Source organism: Cnephaeus nilssonii (genome assembly GCF_951640355.1).
Source record: "Cnephaeus nilssonii genome assembly, chromosome: 16".
NCBI lineage: Eukaryota > Metazoa > Chordata > Mammalia > Chiroptera > Vespertilionidae > Cnephaeus > Cnephaeus nilssonii.
The window spans coordinates 5,582,132-5,608,799 of NC_137087.1; the positions used below are offsets into that span (position 1 = coordinate 5,582,132).

General features: G+C 41.7%; 1 protein-coding gene across 5 annotated transcripts in view; it reads left to right on the plus strand.

Annotated features, from left to right (window-relative positions):
* The first annotated feature begins 1,242 nt into the window (after window positions 1-1,242).
* MAPK8 (mitogen-activated protein kinase 8) overlaps window positions 1,243-26,668 on the plus strand; it is a 139,999-nt gene continuing 114,573 nt past the window's right edge. For all 5 annotated transcript variants that reach the window (XM_079793826.1, XM_079793825.1, XM_079793827.1 and 2 more), the window contains exon 1: window positions 1,243-1,381. The gene's annotated coding sequence lies outside the window, so the exon portion shown is untranslated. The remainder of the gene's footprint in view (window positions 1,382-26,668) is intronic.

Genomic DNA, 26,668 nt, shown 5'->3' on the forward strand with positions numbered 1-26,668 from the left:
AACCATGAAAAAAATACCCCAAATATAAAAGAGAAATAACCAATTTACCTTTCATTCCACAGTCTAATGATGAACTACTGTTACAATAATTTGGCATATTTCTTTACAGGCTTTTTCTATGTGCATCCTATCTATTAAAAGAGTAATATGCAAATTGACCATCACTCCAACACACAAGATGGCTGCCCCCATGTGGTCAAAGATGGCTGCCCCCATGTGGACACAAGATGGCCACCACAAGATGGCCAGCAGGGGAGGGCAGTTGGGAGGGACCAGGCCTGCAAGGGAGGGCAGCTGGGGGTGATCAAGCCTGCAGGGGAGGGAAGTTAAGGGTGACCAGGCCTGCAGGGGGAGGGCAGTAAGGGGCAAACAGGCTGGCAGGGGAGCAGCTAGGCATCAATCAGGCTGGCAGGGGAGTGGTTAGGGGGTGATCAGGCTGGCAGGCAGAAGCGGTTAGGGGCAATCAGGAAGGCAGGCAGGTAAGCAGTTGGGAACCAGCAGTCCTGGATTGTCAGAGGGATGCCCGACTGCCCGTTTAGAGATCTTTCCACACACTGTTGGATATTTAAGGGCTGGCCACTTTGTCATTTCTATGTATACGCTTTGTGAGGGCCCAGAGAGAAATAGGGTAATGCAGAGACTCTGGTAGGAGGTGGACTTTGGGAAAACAGGGGGCAGCTTTTTCAAGTGGCTGAAGAGAACATTTATTTGCTTTCAGGTTGCTGAGCCTGGGGAGGTGTCCTCAGAATGCAACATATTGTCAATCAAGGTAACAAGCTCTCGTCTCTCAAGTGTCCACCTGCTCCTCGGAGCGGTTTGGCTTCAGCACACCTAGCTCCACACCCGGGCAAGTGAGCACCTGAGGCTTTGGCTCTGCCTCGCAGATCGCACCTGGCCAGGCGAGGAGCTGGAGCTTGCGGCCAGGCGCCGCCACTAGCCTGCAGCAGAGCCCCGCCCTCCTCTCCCCACCAAGCCCCTCCCCGAGGTTCCCAGAGGTTCTCCTTCAGCCCCTCCCCCGGGAGACCCCGCACGTCTTCCCGCCCCCTAATTAGCCCCGCTCCAGAACTGCAGGCCCCGCCCCGCACCAGGGCCCCGCCCCGCAGCCAGGGCCACGCCCCCGCAATCCGGGCCCCGGGGTTGCCCCGCCCCGCTCCGCCCCGCCGGCCGCTCGTGAGGCGCAGGGGCGGTGCCCTGCGCGATGACGTGAGCGGGCGTGCGCGGTGACGGCCCTCGTCCCTGTTACTCAGCGGAGCGACCGAGGCCGGACGACGCGGTCCCAGAAGCCGAGCCGTGGGCAGCGCTGGGTAACGGCTGCGGCGACCGCCCGGACAGCGCCGGTCCCTGCGGCGGGCTCCCCTGTCGCCGTTCGCTGTGCTGCCCGGTAAGCGCGGGGGACGCCGCTGGGCCGGGCCGGCGGCCCCGCCGTGTTTATGTTATTGTGCCGCCGCCGCCTTCCCCTCCGCCGGGACCCCCTCCCGCGAGTGGGGGCGGGAGCGCGCGGGGTAGGGGGGGCGCGTGGCGGGCGGGGGCAGTGCGGGAACGATTGCGGCCCGGAAGGCGGGGGCTGGCCTGCGGCTTGTGGCTGTGGGACCCCTGCGCTCCCCGGCCAGCGCCCTCCTTTTGCCGCCCCAGCTCCGCCCTCCCGTCCTCGCGCGGGTCCCACGTCCACGTCGAGAGGGGAAAATGGAGCGGGGGCGGGAGGGGTGGCAAGTTCTGGGACACTTTGAGGAAGGTCGGGCCCGGGGCGCCTCGGTGGCCCCGCCGCGCCCCGGCTGCCACCCCCGCGGTGGGCACCCGCGGAGAGCGCTCGGGCCACCCGGTCCCAACGCCGCCCCCTCAGGGACCGTGTTTTGTTTCTCGGCGGTTTCTTTGTGTTAACGATCTGGCGAGCGCGGCGCGGAGCGCGGCTGGGGGCCGTCGGCTCCGGCCGCGGGGAGCCGGCCTTGGCTGGGCGGAGGTGTCCATCAAGCGCGGCGCAGCTTCCGTGCACGGCGCGCGTTTCTCTTGAGGTCACTCACTGGTGACCTTTTGACTCTTTCACCCCAGCCTCCCATCCCTTTGTCTCGCACTTGTGTTCCAAGCCTTAGGTGGTAAATCCAAGTCCATTTTTAAGTATTTTGATTCACACTTTTCATGTTAATTTCTGAAAGTTCCTCATCAGATGTTTACATGCTGAGTGCCTCGTTCCAGATAATGTCCAGTTGTTACTATTTTTACCCTTGAAATTCAGTGATCTTTCCAGTAGAATTCTGATCTGTCAGCCCCTTGTGTTTTAACAAGTACCTTCTTGGCAATTAGAACATCTGCCTATTCATTCATTCATTCATTCATTCAGCAACTGTTCAGTACTGGACCCTGATGGAGAGTGTCACCCTTGATTGGTGGCACCAATTTAAACACCAACAGGAAGGAATCCTCAGTTTGGGGTGCAGTGAAGAAGGAAAGTTTATTCAGTGCAAGCAGCTCAGTTGTGCTACAGCAGGCTGTGAAAACACGCAGCTGTGGGGCAGCTCTGGGGCCAGGCCCCTGTCCGGCTGGTCTGCTCTGTGCTGGTGGGCCCCTGTGCCGCTCTGCTCTGGCCTGTGCTGCTCCACACCGTGGTGGGCTCTACTCCCCACTGAGCGTCCCAGCTCACCTTAGATTGTGGTGAGCCAGAGGGGAGCTAGCTCATATAGAAGTCCCTGATTGGTCTGTCCTTATGCAAATTAGGGCTCAGAACCTTTGAAGTTTGGCCCAAAAGGCAATGTCCTGATAGGTCAAAATGGAACTGCTCAAAGCTCTGATTGGGTGGGGAAAGTCTCAGTACCATTGGTTGGAATAGGATTGCAGGAACTCCTTTATAAGGGCTGGCTCAGATGGCAGAAACAGGGAGGCAGGCAGTTCAGTGTGGCCCTCTCCCTGAAGGGCAGTTGGCGGGAGGCTTCTACTTTTATTATTTGAGCCCAGTTAGCCACCAGGATCCCTTCTTAGTAGGTGTCTTTTATTTTCTCAGGATTCACCAGAGTTCAAGGGTAAAGAGAAATATCCTTTAATTGGAGAGGATGTTTTAAAGTTTAACAGATGTGCCTTTTTAAAAATTTGAATTAGCGTGAGATTGGTTAATAAAACTATGTAGGTTTCAGGTGAATAATTCTATAATATATCATCTGCGTGTTCTATTGTATGGTCACCAAGTCCAGTTTCCTTACATCACCATTTATCTCCCCTTTATCCTCTCCCACCTCCCCCACCCCCTTTCCCCTCTGATAATCACCATACTGTTGACTGTGTCTGAGTTTTTTTTTTTGCTTAATTCCTTTCACCATTTTTATCCAACCCCACTATCCCCTCCCTCTGACAGTTGTTAGTCTGTTCTCTGGATCTATGTCTCTGGATCTGTTTGTTTATTAGTTTATTTAGTTCATTAGATTCCACATATGATGAAATCATGTGGTACTTGTCTTTCTCTGACTAGCTTTTTTCACTTAGCATAATATTCTCCAGGTTCATCCATGCTGTCACAAAAGGTAAGATTTTCTTCTTTTTTATGGGCAAGTAATATTCCTTTTAACTCAAACAAATATAAGCACCCAGTGTTCATTGCAGCATTATTTACAATAGCCAAGATTTGGAAACAGCCCAAGTACCCATCAGTAGATGAATGGATAAAAAGTTCTGGTACATTTACTCAATAGATGTACCTTTAAATAAGGTGATTTTACAGGGTCGTTACTATTTTTACCTCAGAAATTCAATGATCTTCCCACCCACTTCTGTCACCCCAGTTGTGAGTATGTGAAACATAGTTTATTCTTATATTCTTATTTATTATTTCCCATAGACACAACTGTAAACCTACTTTTGCCCACACCGTATAAGTGATGTGTGTTAAAGAAGATAGAGTTTCACTCTGGGTCATTTTACTGTTTTTTTAGTAGTAGATCTGGGAATTATAGTGTAATTAGAAAGTTGAGTTAGATTGTGTCTAAGTATACAACAGCTTTTACTTATCTCCAAATTTTATTTTTCAGTGTTATAGCCTTACAGTCATTTGTAATGATTACCTCAGGTTTTCCTGCAGTGAATTAAGCCTAGGAGGTCAGATGCTGTGAGTGAACAGTTTGGTTCTGTGCCTGACAAAGCAAGCAGGCAAAGTGGGACTTCTTTAAGGACAGCTTCTTGCATTTGTGACTCCAGCACCTGGCCTGGGATAGTAGCAAGTGTCCAGTAAAAGTCAGTGGTGCAAAGCTCTTTACAATTGATGATATTTAAAATAAGCCTTAAAAAAATAATGTTCTCTGTAAAGTTTTAGAAGCCTCATGCAACCTGTCACTTTCAAATGAGTAAATGATCAGTTCACGTATGTTATCTGTCATGGCAGTAGTGGCTTTTGAATTACTTCACTATCACTTATGTTTTTGTTACTTTTAAACCATTTACTACCTAAAATAAAACCTTGTCTAAAATGTATGTCTTTGTGTATCTGTGTATTTTCTTTCTCTCTCCGTCTGTCTCTTACACACACACACACACACACACACACACACACACAATGATATTTCAATAGGGGTCTAAAGTGATTTGTTATCCTTTTGTGAAAAGTTTCCAATGACTCCCTTAAGTGGAAAAGTTGGAACAAAGGAAACAAGCTGTATAATTTCCAACAATATTTTAGAAACGTTTAATTTTAAATTCTTTTACTAATACTGTTGGTGAAGCCCATGGGCCTTAAAGTCAAAATAATATCAATTTATCCAAGTTACATTTTATTTGCAGTCGCTGTGTAATAAATTTTAGCATTTGTTTTTGGATGTGAAAGAATTGGGGTGAGCTTATTATCTGGTGTAGAGTACAAATAAAGAAGTAAGAAAATGATACTTTATTAAAATAATGGATGAAAATCTTGAGGTACTAAACTTTAGTTAAGGTATGCCAGATTCCAGTAAGGGTTATTGATACAAAGCCTTTGGCAGTAGCTCACTGTCAGGTAGTGGTCAAATCATATTTTGGGGCGGGTTCTATTTTCTGTTTTTCTTTTTTTAAATAACAGCATTGTTAAGATATACTTTGTGTACCATAAAATTTACCCTTTTAGAGTGTGCATCACCACTAATTCCACAACATTGTCATCACTCCAAGAAGAAATGCCCATACCCACTAGCAGTCAGTCACTGCCCATTCCTCTTTAAATTATGTTTCTAGGAAAGGATAGCACTGATTCTGTTAGTAAGTTTATTCCATTAGTGTGCTTGAAAAGGGCTCCCTTTAAGTGTCCTGGCAGACTTAGATCCTGGGAGAAGGGCCACTTGAAAAGGAAATTAGTTTAAGAATAAATTCTACCACAAAGGTAGAATTAATAAGGTTAGAATCTTCACTGTTATGGAAATAATCTTGTGAAAGATACTAAATGCTCAGTGAAACAACTTGAAGTAATTTAAGTTACTAGTCAAACTATCCTAATAGTCATTCTTGTTAGTCTCCTTTGTCATTAAATTGAGCTTTGACAAATTTTAGTCATGTAGATAAGTTGAAATGCTTAGTGGCACCTGTAGAAGTTTAACATCTAACATTAACATGCCAGCTCTCTAGAGGTCTCAGGTCAAGTCAGTGGTATGGATAGTGGCCTTTCTGATTTATGTAGTGCAAGGGAGTCGTAGCCACACAGCTTTAGATATGAGTGATTGGCCTATTTCAGTGAGCTGTGATGCTTATTGCCTGTTATGGTCTCTTTACCTGAACTTTGTCTTCTTATTCTAATTCAGATTGATTTGAACTTTGATTTCAGAAATGAGTTCTGAGTCAACAGATTTGACTACTGAAAAGATTACAGAAATCTATACTAATAAAAGCCTAGGTGGTCTTTGTGCCCTCGAAACGGCGTCACAAGATGGCCACCACAAGATGGCGGTGCTCACAGCGAGTGCGGGGCCCGGTGGCCGCTCTGCGCAGTGAGACCTGGGGGTCCCCTGGCTCCACATGGCAGGGAGGAGGCAGGTCCCAGCGGAGGAGGTGGGTCGCATCAGGGGAGTGCAGTTGGGGGCAATCAGGCGGGCAGGGGAGGGCAGTTGGGGGCAATCGGGCCGGCAAGGGAGGGCAGTTGTTGGTGATTTGGCCGGCAGGGGAGGGTAGTTGGGGGCGATCAGGTCTGCAGGGGAGCAGTTAGGCATCAATCAGGCTGGCAGCCAAGCCAGCAGTCCTGGATTGTGAGAGGGATGTCCAACTGCCGGCAGTAAACTGGCAGTCAGACATCCCCCGAGGGGTCCCAGATTGGAGAGGGTGCAGGACGGGCTGAGAGACACCCCCCTCTATCCCCCTGCACGAATTTTGTGCACTGGGCCTCTAGTATTGAAATAAGAGCCCCTCTATCATTCAGGGTAGTAGGTGGAATCAGATCTAGGTTCACTTCTCAGTTCTGTCATCAGGACTTTGTCATCAACAAGTCTAGAGCCTTAGACAAGTTGTTTAGCCTTTTTGGATTTAGAACTCTAACTGAGGCTGTTGGAACTTTTTTTTTTTAATAGAAAGATTGTTCCCCAGATAGGTGGTTCTTCAGAAACATACTGGGACAAAAAGAGCCTTATTTAGGTGATAATCAGAATCTCTTGTCAAGAACAGCAATGAAAGTTGGACTTTTTGTAATTTTCAGAAGCAGAGTAAATTGTTGAGTCAGATATTTTCTGTAATATTCATACTTCTAAAACAAATCGAATGCTTCACTGTAAGCTAGTTCTTTCAAGGACACATTTTAGGCCTTCCACTAACAAGATTGTTCTCAGAGACTTATTAATGGAAGATGTGAAAATGAAGAATTTAGTAGTCTCAAGGAGCTTCTGATCAGGGATGGGACTTAAGCACGGCTAAACAGTGAATACATGTTCTTTGAAAAGCTTTATGAGAGGTCTTCCCCCAAACAAACGACTGCACATCTCTGGGCAGGCCAAATTTCATTGAAATTCAGTTTTTAAAATCATCGGTGAGTGTGATAAGGCCTTTTCCAAAAATCATTAGCTGCCATTCTTTTTCAAAGTGGTGGATTGTATCACACTATAGCAAATAGACACAAATGTATGTCTATGTACCCTGTTACCTTTGGTTAAAACCTGCCCATTCTTTAGAGAATTAAGGAGCCTAAACTTAATAGTGGTTGCTAGGATGGGCTTTGGGATCAGCCCTGAATAACTACATAGCATACATAAGCTAGTTTAGGTTATGTAACATCTTTTGACCTGTTTTATTATCTGTCAGATGAGAATAATAATAGCACATAATCTCACAGGGCTGTGAGGTTTGAATAAGGTACTGCATGTACAATGCCTGGAACACTAGATGTAAGTATTCAGGAAATTTAACTATTGTTATCACTTATTATTTTTAACTTGGAACAAATGCAGAATGCCAAGTAAATTTAAAACCAATTTTATGTACAGGATACATTCACAGTTGTTTCCCTCTGCATCTCTGAGTTTATTTAAATTTAATTATCTTATTTAAATTGACTGAAATGATTTAACATTTGGGGCAGTAATCCTCTCTGCCTGAAAAATTGGAAATGTTCCAAAAGCATATATTAAAAGGGAATTTTTTTTTGCCACATTCTCTGTTACAAAGTTGTTTTGCCACTTTACCTCTCCCTACTGCAGAGAATTGCTTGAGCTTTCCTCAGTTTATTTTGATAGCTATCTAAAGGAATGGGAATCCAGGAGCTTTGTCACGTGCCCACATTTGAAGAAAATGGAATGCTGTCTCATCTTTTAAAATTAATCTTATTGGGATCTTTGATTCTATGTGAAGATGGAAAATTTTTCAGAGACCTTATAACCCCAGCAGTTAATTAAGCATTTTCCAGAGGTCTAGAAAAATGAGGAAAGTTATTTATAAGTAACATCTGGAAATATCGTCTCTGTTTTTTTAAGTTTTCTGTGTGGTGTTTCTATTGTTATAGTGATACATCAAATTTCTTGCTCCTCCTTGAGATAACAACTATGAAATGATGCTGGCTCTGCACAGGAAATATTTATTGAGAATAAGTATGAACAGGTATTAAGTGATGTGAGGGCCAGTCAGTCTCTACTTTCAGTGAGTGTAACTTGATGAGAGGCAAGGACAAACATAAGTGCCTTTATGTTCTAACAAAAGGAACCAAATATTGTGAGGTTATTTCGTTAGGAATTTCTTTAGTCATCAGGACTGATAGCTGGACTTTGGGGCATTTGGGGACATCAAACTATGCATTTCTGATTGCTGAGAGGCCCAAGCCCGAACGTATTTCTGGGGGCACTAAGGGGGAAAAAAACAGCTCCTCCTTTTGAAATATACTCAGTAGATAAACCACAAAAAAACGATGTATTCTCTCCTAATTTCTAGTTAAAGTTGAGAGTGTGGTACAGATTACTCAAAATCTAAATAGTAAGAAAAGGCAAACCTTATGGTCACCTCAAATCCATCTTGGAACGCAACAAGGTATCAAAATAAGTGTATGAAAAGCACATAGTAGAAAAGATGCTGCTCAAGTACTAACAAGTCCTCACACTTCAGTGTTGAAGCTCTGAACACATACGACTAGCTCTATGCTGGTAGTACTTTAAGCCTTTTTCTTTTACTGAGAAGAGTGGGCTTCACTGCTTCCTGTTGCTGACCGGCCCAAGCCCCCGTGTACTTCTGGGGATGCTGAGGAAGAGAAGCAGCCCAGCCCACCTGCTTTGCTTGGCACAAGGCATCAGAAACATTGATATTGCTATTTCCTAAAAGCTGTTAGTGGGCGTGGAGAAATTCCCTGACTGGCTCAAACACCATTCAGGTCAGTGGTGAGATAAAGGAAAGCCATCCTTGTATAGATTGCCCTGTTACTTGAGACAGGGTCACTTTACGGTCCCAACAAACAACAAAACAACATCTGGGTTTGTCTGTTACTGTTGAGAGAGAGAGAGAGTTTTAGTGATTCTATTTTATTTACATTTTATTTATCCTTTGACTAGTGTGTTCACTTTGATTCAAAACGTTAAAGATTTGAAAAGATAAACACTAAAAAGTTTCCCTTCCACTTTGTGCAGCCACCCAGTTCCTCTGCATGGAAATATGCCAAGCTTCTGTGAGTCCTTCCAAAGATGGTTTATGTCTGTGCAAGTAAATAGATCATTACTTGTCCAGACCCTTGGTCCAGTTGTATTTCAGAATTAAGGGTTTTTTTTTGTGGGAGGGAGGGGCGGGTGACTTGTAGAAAGGTAATATAAGTGTATCTACTATATTATCCAAAATCCCTAGCCGGAAGTGTGTTAGCATCCCATAATCAAACACATTAATATTTCTGTATTAAAAGCATAAGTAGTAAATAAGTAGGCTAAATAAAGATTATGGCCAAAACCGGTTTGGCTCAGTGGATAGAGCATCGGCCTGCGGACTCAAGGGTCCCAGGTTCGATTCTGGTCAAGGGCATGTACCTTGGTTGCTGGCACATCCCCAGTAGGGGGTGTGCAAGAGGCAGCTGATCGATGTTTCTCTCTCATCGATGTTTCTAACTCTCTATCCCTCTCTCTTCCTCTCTGTAAAAAATCAATAAAATATATTTTTTTAAAAATAAAGATTATGAACAGTTATATGGAGTTTTTTTTTCTCAGGTTTTGACACCAAATAGGTTTGTACTAACCTTATTTTTTTTTTAAGTTACTTTTTAGAGGTTTATGGAGTTCAGATTGCCAGTGAGGGATTGTGTGTCTTACATAGTATATAGTGTATAGCGTATGTCCTCTGGAGGCTGCCCTGCCTTTTTTATTTAAGTTATGAGTGAGATTAAACACCTTGTTGTATACTATGCACATTACCCTTTATCTTTTGTTGTTAGGTTAACAATATAGCTTAGAGATGATTTTACATTAATCATATCAGTACAGAAATAGCATGCTTTATTTTTTTTAACACCTTCATGGCATACCATTTGTCTTAGTAAGCTTGTGCTGCTGAAACAAAATACCATAGGCTGGGTTTTAAACAACAGACATTTATTTCTCACACTTCAAGAGGCTGGGAAGTCCAAGATCTAGCTGCCTAGAGATTTGGTTCCTGGTGAGACTCTTCCTGGCTTGCGGAGGTTCTTACTGTGTTCTGTGGAGAGAGTGCTCTCCTCTCTCTTCCCCTTTTCATGACACTAATCTCATCATGGGCCCCATCTTGTAATCTAATTATTTCCCAAAACCCACTTCCAACTATCAGGCCTTAGGGCTTCAACATATGAATTTTGAGAAGACACAACAATTGAGCCTGTAATACCATTATAGAGGTGTGACATTTATTTAACTAGCCCCTTTTTATGTACATTTAGATTGTTTTTAGTCTTTTGCTGTCAAAACTGTGGTCGCTGCACATACTTCATTTCACAGTTGTATGGAAATGTATAGGATACGTTCCCAGAAACAGAATTGCTATGTATGCGTATTGATAGTTTTGATAGATATGGCCAAGGTGCCACAAGTAGAGGCTGTTCAGCTTACTTTCGCCTGCTTCTTCCTCATCAGCATTATGAGATTAAACATCTTTTGTCTTTTAAGGGCTCTTTATGTCTTTATTGTGAATCCTTGTCTGGTTTTCTATCTCTTTGTTATTCTTTCTTTCTTGTATTTGTAGGGTTTATTTTTATATTAGGGAAAATAGCTCTATGCTATTTGTGGACATATTTTTCCCAGTTGACGGTTTGCTTTTTAATTTTGTTTATCATGGTTTTGTCATGCTAATTTTTTTTTTTTTTTTCAGTAGTCAAACTTACCAATCTTTACTGACTTCTAAGTTACATGTCATGGTCAGAAAGTCTTTTCCTAATTCAAGATTATATAAGAATTCTCAAATGTTATTCGTCTAATACTTTGATGGTTTCTTCTATCTTTTTGTATTTTTAATTCTTTTACTTATTTGGAATTTATTCTGGTGTAAAATATAAAGTATGAATCCAACTTTATTTTTTTTCTCTAGAGGACCAGCTAATTGTCCCAACATTATTTACTGAATAATCCATTTTTGTCTTACAGATTGAAAATGCACCTTTCTGTTTTAGTGAATTGCATGTTTATTTGGCCCCAGTTTTGGTCCACTGATTCCTCTGTCCACTTGGGAACCAAACCATCGTGTTTTAATTATTGTATTTTATACTGTATTTCTATCAGGGCTAGTTCTCTTCTTTTCCAGAATCTTTTCTGGCTTTTAACTTTTTTATTTATATGAACTTTTAGATCAGTCCATCTAGTCTAGTATCATTTAATTTTTTGAGGTAAATTTTACATACAGTAAAATGCACAAACCTTAAATTTACAGCCCAATGAAAGTTTGCCTGTGTAACACTTGTATAATACCCAGATAACATCTAGAACATTACCATCACCCAGAAAGTTTTCTTGTGCCCTTTTCAAGTTAATATCTCCCCCACCCCCACCTAATTAACTTATATCACATAGATTCAGTTTGCCATTAGGATTTACTTTGAATTTATAGGGGAATTGATAGCGTATGGTGTTGTGTCTTTCTATCCAAGAGTATGGAAAACTTTACCTTTTTATTTATTCAAGTGTCTTTTTGGGTTCCTAATAGCATTTTTAAGGTTTTTGCCATTAATTTTTTATATATTTGAGTTTTTATTACTTATTTTTCTTGATGGTTGTATATTTATTTTCTACCTGGTGGTAGCTAAGAAATCTGTTTATTTTACATATTAATTAACGTTTGTACCAGTATATTAAATCCACTTTTTAAATTCTGTTGTGGTTTACTAATATAATAGCTCTGTAATGGAATTTTTTCAGATATAAATCATGCCATCCTATTATTTTAATTTCTTTTCCTGCTTAAGATATTTTATTTATTTTTGAAATATTTTTTCAGTTACAGTTTACATTCAATATTTTTTTGTGTTAGTTTCAAGTGTGCAGCATAGTGGTTAGACCATCATATACTTTACAAAGTTTTCCCCCGATATTTCCAGTATCCATCTGACACCATACATAGTTATTACAATATTATTGACTGTATTTTCTATGCTGTGCTTTATATCCCATGACTGTTTTGTAACTACTAATCTGTACTTCTAATCCTTTCACCCAGTCCCCAATCCCTCTCCCTTCTGACAACCGTCAGTCTGTTCTCTGTATCTATGAGTCTGTTTCTGTTTTGTTCGTTCATTAATATTGTTCTTTAGATTCCACATATAAGTGAAATAATACGGTATTTGTCTTTCTCTGACTGACTTATTTCACTTAGCATACTACCCCCTAGGTCTAACCATACTGTTGCAGATGGTAAGATATCATTCTTTTTTACGGCTGAGTAGTATTCCATTGTGTAAGTGTACTACAGCTTTTTTATCCACTCATCTAATGATGGACACTTGGGTTACTTCCAAATCTTGGCTATTGTAAATAATGCTGCAGTAAACATAGGGGTGTATATATTCTTTCTAATTAGTGTTTTGGGTTTCTTTGGATATATACCCAGAAGTGGAGTCACTGGGTCATAAGGCAGTTCCATTTTTAATTTTTGAGGAAACTCCATACTGTTCACCACAGTGGCTGCACCAGTCTGCATTCCCACCAACAGTACAGAAGGGTTCCCTTTTCTCCACATCCTCACCAACATTTGTTTGTTGATTTATTCTGACAGGTGTGAGGTGATATCTCATTGTGGTTTTAATTGGCGTATATCTGACAAATAGTGACTTTGACATCTTTTCATATGTCTATTGATCATCTTTATGTCCTCTTTGGAGAAGTGTCTTTTGAGGTCCTTTGCCCATTTCTAATTGATTGTGGGTTATTTTGGTGTTGAGTTGTATGAGATTTTTATGAATTTCGGATATTAACCCCTTATCAGTTGTATCTGTGGCGAATATATTTTCCCATTCAGTGGGGTTGTCTTTTCATCTTGTTGATGGTTTTCTTTGCTGTGCAAAAACTTTTTAGTTTGATATGGTTTCTTTTGTTTATTTTTTATTTCCCTTGCCCAAGTTACTTTAGTTTTTACCTCCCTCTCCCAATTTTTAGTTTTTTCTCATATTGCACTAGCAGCAGTGATTTTTAAAACATTGTCGCTTTCCTGCACAGCATGTAAAGCAAGAACTAAAATATCTGTGTACTTGCTGACTATTTAAAGAATCTGAATAATAAGTGAAATTGAGGAGGGATTATGGGAATAATTCGAGTAGTGTGAAGTTTTCTCTCCAACATTGATGTGAATAAACTTGAATTTTAGTTTTCAAAATGTTAAATAGACAACTTAGTGATCTTTTGACAGCAAATGCAGAATTAGTAATTGACTTACTTGTCTTTTATTTAGTAATGCATATAAATTGCTTTCTATGTGCATAACACCCAGAGGCAGTTCCCAGAAATATAACTTAGTCTGTTTCCCAGAAGTATGTAATTAAGGTAGATTAGGGTCAAACTGTATAGAAGTAAAAAGTGAGTGAATTTAGACAGGAAAGTCTTATGCTTAGAAAAATGATATTGGCAAAAATCTGCAAGTCAATAAAGCATAAGGGTGGGTGAGGGAGTGGAGGCGGGCAGTTTGGTTTGAGTTTTGGGTTTTGAGGTAGCTCATCCTTGTGAAATTATGTGGTAGCTGATTGAAGATACTTGGTCGAAATTTAATAGGGATCTCATTGTTTAATGGATATATCATAGTTAATTTTCTGTCTTTTTCTGCTTATTTTTGCCCTCCCCCCAAAATCTGAGGTAGTTTACTATTCAAGGACTCACACATTGCCAAATAAGCTAGAAGTAAAAACCAGAATGAAGGGGAAACAAGAATCCAGAATATCCTAATAATATAATAGCTAATGCTTACTCAGTGCTTATCATATACTAAGGCACTGCTGTGGTGCTTCACATATTAACCTTGTTTAAACATCACACAACATTATGAGGTAGGTACTATTGGACTGTTGCTCCAATTTTTATAGATAAGGAAGCAGGTACAGAGAGATTATGTGGGAAATTGTTGGTGATCTTGATGAGTTTTATTAAAGTGAAGTAAAAGGAGCCAAATTGAAGTCAGGTAAGAAACAATGAATGAAAAAAAATTTTTTAAGGGAATGGGAAATGAGCAAATCCAGAGACAATATATGTAGACAACTCTTTAAAGATTAGCTGTGAATGGAACAGAGAAGTGGGTTGGTAGATAAAGGAACATGTGGGGTTCAGCCAGTGAAAAGGAGAATATGTGGGAAAGGGGATGGAGAGCTCAAGTAGAGAGATAGGCCTTTGCTAGAGAGGTGTCTTCCATGGAGCAGGAGGGAACGCAGAGGAGTGTGTGCGCTTCAGGGAAGTGTGGTGGTGGTACCATGAAGGCTTGTCCTTCTGGCTTTCGTCTTCTTGTGGTTTCAGTTTTCTCAGTGAAGTTTGATATTGGTATGGGCAGAGGGCTTGGGAATATGGGAAGTTTGAAGAAGTTTGCTAAGAATATTGATTGTTAATTTGGGATTTGAAATCTTGAATTTAAAGTGGTATCAGTCAGCCTGCTTTTGTGATTTTCTTTTTCCCAGCATTATTGAACTGGTTAGATATATGCACAGATAAGGCAGATGGTTGGATTCCTCTGGTGTGAAGTTTTGCCAGGTGTATCAGTTGAAGTTCTCCAGAGAAACAGCATCAATAGGAAGTATATATGTAATGTATTGTGTATATAAACAAATTTCAAGGAGTTTGGGTACACAGTTATGGGGGCTAACAAGTCAGAAATCTGTAAGGCAGACTTGCAGGAACTTGGGCAAGAGCTGATGCTGCAGTCTTAAAGCAGAATTTTCTCTTAGGGAAACCTCAGGTTTGCTCTTGAGGCCTTTCAACGGAATGGATGAGGCCCACCACATTGTTGAGGATAATCTTCCTGAGAGTCAGCTGATTGTGGATGTCAACTCTATCTACACAACACTCACGGCAACACCTAGACTAGTGTTTGGTTTAATAACAGGACTACAGCCCAACCAAGTTGACACATAAAACTAAGTCAATATAAAAGAAGGAAAGGGGGCAGGGAAATGAGGGCTTTTTAAAGGGAAGGCTTTGAGGAGTGGTGACATGGACAAGAAAGTAGGTGAAGTAAGGATGACTAGTAAAGAAGTGTTAACATCAATGCATTGGGAATTTTAATTAAAATTGTAGGGGATTGGGTAGGATGAAGTGAAGTAAGAATTAAAGATGGTGGTCAGAGTGGAATGCTTAAAATAGAGATTTGACAGGTATAATAGTTTCCGGTGTTGGTAATGCCCAGCATGGCCTTGGGAATGGGCTGCTGAGGTGGAATTGAGGAGAAAGCCTAGGAAAAGGAGGAGGCCAGTGAATGAAAGAGCCTTAAGCATTAAAGGAGTCAGGCGGTGTGCATGAATGGTGAGGAAAGTAAGGGTGCATACTACTGTGGACCATTCGTTAACATTTTCACTCAGTGAGGGAGAACTGGCAGGAGGGTAGATGATAAGGAACAGTAAAGGTAATGTAATCAGCTAAGTTTGCTGATCACAATTAGGAATTTCAGAAGGCCCAGTAAAGGACTCGGGAGGGGAGGGATGAGGCCTTGGGTAAAATGAAGGGCATACATAGCAGTGTAGCAATGAGAACTGAGAGAATGATGGATTACCAGGAAGAGTTGGACTTTTTCTGGGATGTGAGGTGTGATATGATTGGTCCTGATAATAGAAGATGCTGGGCATCGATTGTACTAGAGGACTCTAGGGCAGTTTTTCAAATTGCCAGTCATGACCCATTAATGGTAGTAGAATGAATTTAGGAGCTCCCAACTAGTGTTTTGTTTTTAAATGAAACAAAATAGAAAATATCAGGGTATATCACAAATAATAGGGGGCTAAGAATTTTTTAATAGCTTTAGTGAAATTTAATTTTCATACCATTACAATTTACCTATTTGAAATATACAATTCAGAGTTTTATTTTCATGGTGTAAATATGCAACCATCAATCACCACATACTAATTTTAGAACATTTATCACTCCAGAAAAAAAACTCTATCCTTACTAGCAGTCACTCCCATTCCTACACACACGCACACAAGCGCGCACACATGTGCCCCGGCCTACTACTTTCTGTCTGTATAGATTTGTCTAGTCTTAGCATTTCATATAAAAGCAGTCATAGCCCTAGCTGGTTTGGCTTATTGGACAGAGCATCGGCCTGCAGTCTAAAGGGTTCCAGGTTCAATTCCAGTCAAGGGCACATACCCAGCCTCAGGCTCACTCCCCAATAGAGGGCGTGCAGGAGGCAGCCAATCAATGATTCTCTCTCATCATTGATGTTTCTATCTCTCTCTCTCCTTCTTCTCCCTTCCTCTCTGAAATCAGTAAAAATAATAATAAAATAAAAGCAATCATAATGTATGTGGTGTTTGTGGCTGATTTTAATTCACTTAGCGTAATGTTTTCAAGGCTCATTCATCTTGTAGCATGTATCAGTACTTCATTCCTTTATCTGTTCTTCAGTTGATGGGCATTTGGCTATAATAAGTAATACTGTCATGAACAATTGTGCATAATTTTTGTGGTAAATATTTTCAGTTATCTTGGGTATATAACCAGGATTGGAATTGCTGGTCATAAGGGTAATTCATTAACATTTTGAGAAACTGCCAAACTGTGTTTCAGAGTGGCTGCACCATTTTACATTCTCACCAACGAGGTACGAAATTTGCAATTTCTCCATATCTCTGCCTTTGTTTTGTCTGTCTTTTGATATAGCTATTTTAATGAGTATAAAGTGCTGTCTTGATGTGAGTTTGATTTACATTTCTCTGATGTTGATCATATTTTTCATGTGCTTTGCATATCTTGGGAGAAATGTTTATTCAGATTCTATGCCTATTTTAAAAATTGGTTTATATTTTTATTAGGTTGCAAGTGTTCTTTACATAGTCTTGATGTAAGTCCCTATTGCAAATATTTTCTCCTATTTTGGGAGTTGTCTTTGAAAAGATACCATCTTTATTTTTTTAAGGTCTCATTTATTACTGAACCAATCTACAGGGGGAAAAATTTACAGAGAAAAATCATGTGACCAATAATTTCCCAATTCAAAATGCCCAACTGTCCAGACAGTTGTGATCTTTTCAATCATTTAAAGATGCAAGCAACCTGGATACAGTATAAATATGTGAGCCATCTCTCATGTGATTCCTTATAGACCCAGTTAGTTCTTCTGCAGTGTGTCCTCTTGGAGTTGTACCTGATTTTATTACCAGATTTCACCCAATCCATTGAGGAATAGGCAGATTCTGCTTTTGTTTCTTGGCCAGGACTCTTGATCCTGAAAGTCTTGTGGGAAGACATGGAGAAGGAGAATCAAGTGCACAGACCTTGATGGCGGAGAAAGAGCCCATCTTTCCTTGATTGTATTATTTGCAACAAAAAATATTTTAACTTTAATGAAATCCAGTTTATTTTTTCTTTGTTGCTTTTTGGTGTTTTATCTAAGAAAGCATTGTCTGACAAGGATATGAAGATGACTCTTGTATTTTCTTCTAAGAGTTTTATAGTTTTAGCCCTTACATTTAGGTCTGTGATTCATTTTGACTTCATTTTTTGTATGTATGATGTGGGAAAGAGATTTGACATCATTCTTTTGCATCTGGATATCCAGTTGTCCTAGCACTAAATACTGTGCTTTATTATCAAACTGTCTTGTCATTCTTGTTTTTTAAAGAAATAGGTGTTGTTGTTTTTTCTGGACTCTCCATTTTATTCCATTAATCTATACATTTGTGCTTATGCCACTCATCCTATCCTTTTTTCCCCTAGAAATTTCTTTATTTGCTCTTTTATTCTTTTATTTTTAATTAAATCTTTATTGTTGAGAGTACTGCAGATGTCCCCCCTTTTTTCCTCCCATTGTCCCCCTATACCCAGTTTCTGCCCTGCTCCAGGCCTTCACCACTCTGTTGTCTATATCCATACATAGGTAATGCATATAAGCATATAAGATCTTTGGTTAATTTCTTCCCGCTCCCCCTCCCCCTTTCCGCTCTGAGATTGGTAGGTCTCTTCCATGTTTCCATGCCTCTGATTCTATTTTATTCACCAGTTTATTTTGTTCATTGGATTTCTTGTTCGTTTATTTTGATTTATAGATACAATTGTTGATAGATATGTATTTGTTGCCATTTTAATGTTAATTTTTTTCCCCTTCTTCTTCTTCGTTCTCCTCCTCGTCCTGGTGGTCGTTGTCCTCCTCCTCCTCCTCCTCCTCCTCCTCCTCCTCCTCCTCCTCCTCTTCCTCCTCCCTCCCCCTCCTCCTCCTCTTTTTAAAGATTACCCTTCAGCATTTCATATAATACTGGTTTGGTGATCATGAGCTCCTTTAGCTTTTTCTTATCTGTGAAGCTCTTTATCTGACCTTCTATCCTAAATGATAGCTTGCTGGGTAGAGTAATCTTGGTTGTAGGTTCTTGCTATTCATCACTTTGAATATTTCTTGCCACTCCCTTCTATTGAGAAATCAGCTAATAGTCGTATGGGTGCTCCCTTGTAGGTAACAGTTTTTCTCTTGCTGCTTTTAGGTTTCTCTCTTTGTCTTTAACCCTTGGCATTTTAATTATGATGTGTCTTGGTGTGGGCCTCTTTGGGTTTCTCTAGTGTGAAACTCTCTGTGCACTTCCTGGACTTGTATGTCTTTCTTTCACCAGGTAGGGGAAGTTTTCTGTCATTATTTCTTCAAATAGATTTTCAATATCTTGCTCTTTCTCTTCTCTGGCATCTCCATCATGCAAATGTTGGTACGCTTGAAGTTGTCCCAGAGGCTCCTTACACTATCTTCATATTGTTTTATTCTTTTTTTCTTTTTGCTCTTCTGATTGGGTGTTTTTGCTTCTTCATATTCCAAATCATTGATTTGATTATTGGAATCCTATACTCTGTTGTTGAATCCTTGTAAGTTATTATTTATTTCAGTTAGTGTATGTTTAATTTCTGACTGATCCTTTTTCATGTATTTGAAATTCTCACTAAGAATCTTGAAAGTCTCACTAAGTCCCTTGAAGCTCTCATTAAGATCCTTAAGCAACTGTTGTTCTGAACTCTGTATCCAGTAGTTTGCTGTCTTCTATGTCTTTCATTTGTGACATGTTCTTTGTCCCCTCATTTTGGCAGCTTCCCTGTGCTTGTTTCTATGTATTAGGTAGAGCTGCTATGTCTTTGAAATTGGTAGATTGGCCTTGTGTAGTAGGTGTCCTGTAATGGTCAGTGGTTCAGCCTCCTCAGTCACCTGAGCTGGACAATCTAAGTGCACCCCTGTGTGGGCTGTGTGCACAGTCTTGTCGTTGAGTCTTGATTGCTGTTGGTATCGCTGGGAAGAATTGACCTCCAAGCCAAGTGGCTGTGAGGACAAGTTGTGACTACAGTGGAAGATCTACTGTGCAGAAGACACCCCTATGGAGCAGGAATTGTTTCAGTGGGGCTTTGCTGCTCATTGAATCTGCCCCTTGAGTGTGTCGCTTGTGAATTTGTACTAGTAGCTTTGTAATCTGATATGGTCTGAAGCTGTCCATCAAATGCACTGGCTCTGTGGTCTCCTGGGAGGTGCAAAGTCAGGCATGGTCTGGGGACACCCGACAGGAGTTACAGAAAGATCTGTAGATGGCTGCTATTTGTATTGGGCTTGGAAGTGCCTGGGCGAGGCCCAGCTGTGAAACAAGGCAGGCTGGTGCTAGGCCAGGTCTTGGGCCTTTTGCTGATGCCAGCTGTTGCTTGTTTGAGAGATTTTAGCAAAGTCTTAAACCTAAGCCAGGATATGCTATTCATATGGAAAAGCCACTGCGAACAACTTGGGTGAGGCTGCGAATTGGATGGGGCAGGGTCTCAGGGAATCACTAAGGTAGAGCGAACACTGTGGGCCATACTGATGAAAACTCAGATATGGCTGCCAGTCAGCCCTGCGATGGGGGAGGTTCCAGCACAGAAACAATGACCCCTGCAAGTAGCCCAGTCTGGGAGAAAGCCTCTTCCTGAGTTCCTGCGCCGATGCCAGTCTAGTTCCTCCTTGTGTGTCTCTGGATCCCCTCTCCCCCCAAGCCACTGCCCCAACACTGGAGCTCAGAGGGAGCCGGGACCATGTTAAGTTCATGTGCTAGCACTTTAAAAGGAACTCCTGGGTCTTTTAGCAGCCACCATGTCACTAAGCCACAGTCCCTGGTTTTTTATAGTCCGAAGTTATAGGGACTTCTCTTCTCAGCTCTGGAGCCCTGGACTGGGAGTCTGGTGTGGGGCTAAGGACCTTTTGCTTCTCAAGAAGGGCCTCTGCAGTGGAGATATCCTCCCAATTAAAAAAAAATGCCACATGTGACTGATTCCCACCTCCACTCCTCCTATCAGTCTCAGTGTGCTTTCTTCTTTACTTCTCTACTTGTAGGACTTCCATGAAGCCAGATTTCAGGCTGTTCTGAATGATGGTTGTTCTGTATTTTAGTTGTAATTTTGATGTGGTTGTGGGAGGTAGTGAGTACCAGTGTTTACCTATGCCGCCATTTTGGTTCCATCTTGAACAAATTCTTTCTTATTTAGCTGCCACTCATCTTGTCTTAATTACTGAAGCAAAGAATTGATTTTTAAAAATTGTGTTTCATTTAAATTGTGTACTTATGTATTAGAGTACAAACTAAGGTGTGTATATAATGGGTTGTGATGTAAAATGCTTGAAGACCTCTGATTTGAGTTAGGGTGGTTCCCTGCAACATGGTTCACTCTCTTGTGGTGATTTAATGATGTGTGTTCCCTCTTGGGAAATAATACCGATAGGCAGGTTAGAGAACCTGTCTGTGGGTGTACTGAATTCCTTTCAGATTGGATTTTTCTTAGTTTAGTAGGTGAAGTGTTATTTTTGGAAGTGTATATACCTAAGGGGAGTAAGGAGGGTTTAGAACAACTTTGGAAATTCCTAAAGAACCAATCAGAGATTAATTTAAGAATTAGGAAATTAAGTATGATTTGAAATTTTGAAATTAGCAGGGCTAATTACTGGGACAGTCTTCAATGACTCTCAAACATTTTTTAAAAATATATTAAGCATGTTTGTATTGAATAATCTCATTCTCTTGATCCTCTGTGTTTTCCTGCAGGCTTTTGTGTCACTTAATTTTTTTATTATGTTGTATTGGTCTTGTATACTGTATATTTTTATTAAGGTATTTATTATGAAAAATTATAGAGATAATTTAAGGTTTAAGAATATCATCTCCTTCTAAAAAGGAATTTTGTTTACTGTTGGAAGGAGGCTAGCTAGTGACACTTGCAATCTCGGATTATCTTAATCTAGTCAGAGACAAAGATGTTTCAAAGCTGGGTCCAGAGTCTGCAAAGACTGGTCTATTTTATGTTTTATTTACTCTTGGGAGTGCCAACATAAAACCAGGGTGTTATCAGCACCCCACCCATTTCCCTATCCCCATACTTTGTTGGGGCCTTACTCTCAATATTTAAAACCCAATCCCTCCTCCCAACCACCCCAGCCTTATGGATCTGTGAAAAGTTCAACTCAACTTCTTAGCCACCTTTATGAATCTGGCAAATGCCCCCTGGGAAAAAAGGTCCCAGATGCCTCCCTCACCTCGAAGGATTTCCTTGCTCTCGCAAGATATCAGCCTCCATTTTTTCATATTGTCTTGTTAGCACTCTGTTGCCTTCAAAAAGATGTCTTGTTTGTTTCTAATTTGCCTGGGTGAAGGGGTGTCTGTCTTTCTCATTGCTCTCAGAGAGTTGCTCCTAATTACCTAATTCACCATTATAAGGGGAAGGAATTTGTTAGCTTAATGAAGGCATATCTCATTAGATTCCCTATTTGAAATTCTCATGTATGTGGTTTTTGTTTATTTTCAGGGTGAAATTTTGGTACCACTATCTTTATATAGCATTATGTATTTATTTAATATAAATTATAGCAATTATTAGAGAAGGGAAAATAGGATTAGGAATTGAAATGAAGAAACAAATGGCAGAGTAAGAAATATTTTTGCAGTTTGGGAGAGACAGAGATAAAGTAACATTCTCAAGTCTATCAGGAGTGAGGAAGGGCAGTCACACATAAAAGGAGCTGACTTATTTATAAGGCTGTAGAATCCTAGATATTGTAAAGGAGACATCGAGAAGTATACACTCAGTTATCTATATATATAAAAGCCTAAGCAACCGAATGACCGGTCGACCGGTCGCTATGATATGCACTGACCACCAGGGGGTAGACGCTCAACTCAGGAGCTGCCCCTGGTGGTCAGTGCGCTCCCACAGAGGGGAGTGCCGCTCAGCTGACCAACTCGTCCTGTCAGCCCACCAGCCCGGCAGCAGCCACTCACTCCCTCAGTAGTCCGGCAAGTCCAATCTCCGGAGAACAGGCCAGGCACTGACAGACCGGCACCGCCGGCATGATCCTGGCACTGCCACTGGCCTCCTGGAAGTCAGCCTTGGGCACTGCGGCCGCTTCCCCTCCCTAGATGCTCCGCAAGGAAGAAATGATATAAAAGCAGCTGCCAGGTGGCTCAAACGTCAGTGGGCCAATTGCATCCTGGTCCCCACCCCCCACCCCAACTCCCCGCTTTGGGATGGGTGCCAGACGCAGGGCTCACTGCTGGTGAGCACCACTGTGGCGGTGCGAGCCTCTCCCGATCAGGACTGACTGGGCACGAGCCTGCGGCAGGCGCAGCGGGGCTGGGATGAGCAGGAACTCTCTGGCAGGCAGGAATGGCAGGCAGTGTTGGACTGCCGGTTTTGGCCAAATCCCCGCAGGCCACGCCACGGGACCCCACCTGTTCATGAATCTGTGCAGTGGGCCTCTAGTGTTGAATAATTGTTTAAAATTTGTTCCACAGAGCCCTGGCCAAGCATCTTCCCCTGTATCAAAAGGTTGCAGGTTTGGTCCCCAGTCCGGGCACATATGAGAGGTAACCAATCTCTCTCCCGCTCTCTGTTCTCCCTCTCTGTAAAATCAATAAAAAGCATAACCTCAGGTGAAGACAAAATTAAGACATTTGCAAATGAAAAAGGTTTTGTTTCTTCTTTCACAATCTGTATACCTTTTATTTTTTCTTGTCTTACTGCTATAGTTAGAACTTCCAGTATGATATTGAATAGGAGTGCTGAGAGGGTTGTTGTTTAAATTCTTGTCTTGTTCCTGAACTTAGAAGGAAAGTATCAACTTTCTTACCATTAGGATAATGTTAGCTGTACAGTTTGGGGTTGTCGTTTTGTTTTGGTAGGTGTTCTTTATCAAATTGAGGAAGTTCCCTTCTATTCCTAGTTTAATAAGAGTTTTTATAATGAATGGCTTTTAGATTTTGTCAAATGCTTTTTCTTCTTCAATTGATATCATAATGTAATGTGGGTTACATTAATAGGCTTTAGAACCAGCCTTGCATACCTGATATATGTCCCTCTTGGTTGTGGTATAGAATTACTTTTACACATTGTTGGATTTGATTGCTAATATTTTTTGAAGATTTTTGCATCTATGTTTATAATAGACTAGAGGCCCGGAGCACGAAATTTGTGCACGGGGTGGGGGAGGGTGTCTCTCAGCCTGCCCTGCACCCTCTCCAATCTGGGACCCCTCGCGGGATGTCCAACTGCCTTTCACAATCCGGGACCGCTGGCTCCTAACTGCTCGCCTGCCTGCCTGATCACCTCTAACCCCTCTGCCTGATCGCCCCTAACCACCTCTGCCTCGCCCCGCACCCGGTACCCAGGATTCCCTCCTCTGGCCAGTCACAGGCATCCAGGACCCGGGCTTCTCTCCCTCTGGCCGGCCACAGGCACCCAGGACCCAGGCTGGCTTCGCCCGGGTCGGCTGCAGCCACAGGGGACCGTGGGTAGGCAACTTCACCTGGGCCGCAGCCACAGGCGCCCGGGACCATGGGGAGGGCAGCTTGTCCCTCTTCCGGGCCACAGGTGCAGATGCAGCCTCTGGCACCTGGGACCACAGGGCAGGCAGCTTGTTCCTCTCCCGGGCCGCAGCCCCAGCCGCTGGCGCCCGGGACCATGGGGCGGGCGGCTTGTCCCTATCCTGGGCTGTAGGCCCATGCATTGATCCTTTGAAAAGACTGGTTCACTGAGGTCTGCAGATCATCAAAATGTTGTTATAGTTCATTAAACCACTGTTGCTCTAGTGCAGGCGTCCTCAAACTACGGCCCGCGGGCCACATGCGGGTGTTTCTGCCGTTTTGTTTTTTTTACTTCAAAATAAGGTATGTGCAGTGTGCATAGGAATTTGTTCATAGTTTTTTTTAAACTATAGTCCGGCCCTCCAGCGGTCTGAGGGACTGAACTGGCCCCCTGTTTAAAAAGTTTGAGGACGTGGAGAACAGTATGGAGTTTCCTCAAAAAACTGAAAATGGAACTCCCATTTGACCCAGTAATCCCACTCCTGGGAATATATCCGAAGAAACTAGAAACACCAATCAGAAAGGATATATGCACCCCTATGTTCATAGCAGCACAATTCACCATAGCTAAGATTTGGAAACAGCCTAGGTGCCCGTCAGCAGATGACTGGATCAGAAAACTGTGGTACATCTACACAATGGAATACTATGCTGCCATAAAAAAGAAGGAATTCTCATCATTTGCAGCAACCTGGATGGAATTGGAGAACATTATGTTAAGTGAAATAAGTCAGTCAATGAAAGAGAAATACCACATGATCTCACTCATTTATGGATAATAAAGAACATTATAAAATTGAACAAAAAGATAGATACAGAGACAGTAAAACATCAAACAGACTGTCAAATTACAGGGGGAAGGTTAGGGAGAGGTGGGGGAGATAAGAGATCAATCAAAGGACTTGTATGCATGCATATAAGCATAACCAATGGACGCAAAACTCTGGGGGGTGAGGGCATATATGGGAGTGGGGTGGGGGGGGCAATGGTAAGATATGTACACATATAATACCTTAATAAAAAAATTGGAAAGAAAAAAAAAAAAGTTTGAGGACCCCTGCTCTAGTGTATCATGAGCACTCACAGGGCCATCACCAAAACCCCATCTGTGTCAAGTATTCGAGAATCAAAATGTGACAATTAATCATTTGGGGGAAAAGTCGTTATCTTTAGCCAGACTGAGCAGTATAAAAAGAGAGAAACTACAAATTATCTGTATCTCCAGTGAAGAGGAACATCACAACAGACTCTGCAGCCTAAGGGATTATCATAAACAAGTATACATAATAGTTGAACAACTTAGATGAAATGGACAGTTTCTTTTTAAAGGTATATGTTACCCAGACTGACACAACGAGAAAGCTGCGTATTCATCAGGGTAATGAGAAATTGAGTTGGTAAAGGAAAATGTTCCCAAGGCTCTGTGGCCTCACAGGGAACACTAATTGGATAGGCCCACTGCTGGTCAAGCTGCGCTTCTCCAGTCCTGGTGTCTACAATCTTGAAATAGACTGAGGGTCGCAAACAGATTTTATCTTTCTAGGTTATTATAGTCATCAAAATTTACCTGCTTAGAAATTAAAATTAAACACTTTGAAAGGTATCAGCTTATTTACAAAGTAACAAATCAATTACAAGTTAACATAAGTAACTTTTTAATGAAAAACAACTATTTCAAAAAGAGACAATAATATAACCTGTTGTGATACCACAGGTGTCTTAGCTTCTGGAAAACTGTACATTGGTGAGTGCATCGGAAAGGCGAATGACATGCCTTTCTGAACTGACGTTTTGTCTTTAAGTATTTCAGAGTTGTCATTTCCTTGTCTCTGACGTGCACAGTTTCAGAGAAATCTGGTCATTTTTATCCTGTTTCTGGATGAATTCTGGGAATTGTGCATCTCATAGCTCCTTGCAGTTGTCCTTTGCTTCAGCCTTGTGGAGTTGTGCCTCGTGCATATATGGAAGTTAGTTTTCATCACAGCCCTCAGAGGACCCCATGCTCCTGTCTGGAGCTCTTTCTCCAAGGATCTTTCTTCTCCCAACTCTGCCCTCAGAATTCCAGTCACCTTCATCTTCCTCATCTGGCTCCTTCTTAACTCGGTGAAGTGCTTATGCTCTGTTTAGTGGAGCCCTTTCTGAACAGTGGTCTGGAAAGGGCCCCCAGTCAGAATGGCAGGACAGTAATAGGGCTTTTCTAATTTGTTTCCTTTTTTTAGGAGTTGAGACCTAATCTCTGTTGTCCAGTGTCTGATAACAGTATCATATTTTCTGCACTTTCTAATCACTGAAATAGGGTAAATCTAATCCCCCTTACCCACCATACCAGAAGCAGAAGTCAGCTTTATCCATTTTTATTTTTAGAGTTGCTTTAAGAACTATTGTTTTAGAAACACTGAATCCTATTTAGAATATAATGTATAATATGGACAATGAAATTAACAAATACTTGCTAACTGTTGTGGATCTGGGTTAAAACATGTTAATAGCTTCGGTAATTAAATGTAAAAAGTAAAGGAAGTGTCCTTCCAGGACATTCATTCTTGAAGTTATAGATTTCATTTTTTATTTGTTCAAGTGGCATATATTATTTGGTGCTTCCTGTAGGTCAGGCACTAGGCTTAGGCTTTCAGGATACAGAATGAATAAAACAAGCATTTCCTGCCTTCTAGGAGAGTTTATAGTCTAGTAGAGAAGAGCGTTAATTACAAAAATAAGTCAACAATTAGAACTCTGATAAATACAGTGGAGAAGAACATGGAGTCATGAAAATGTATAAGGACACACAATTTAGAC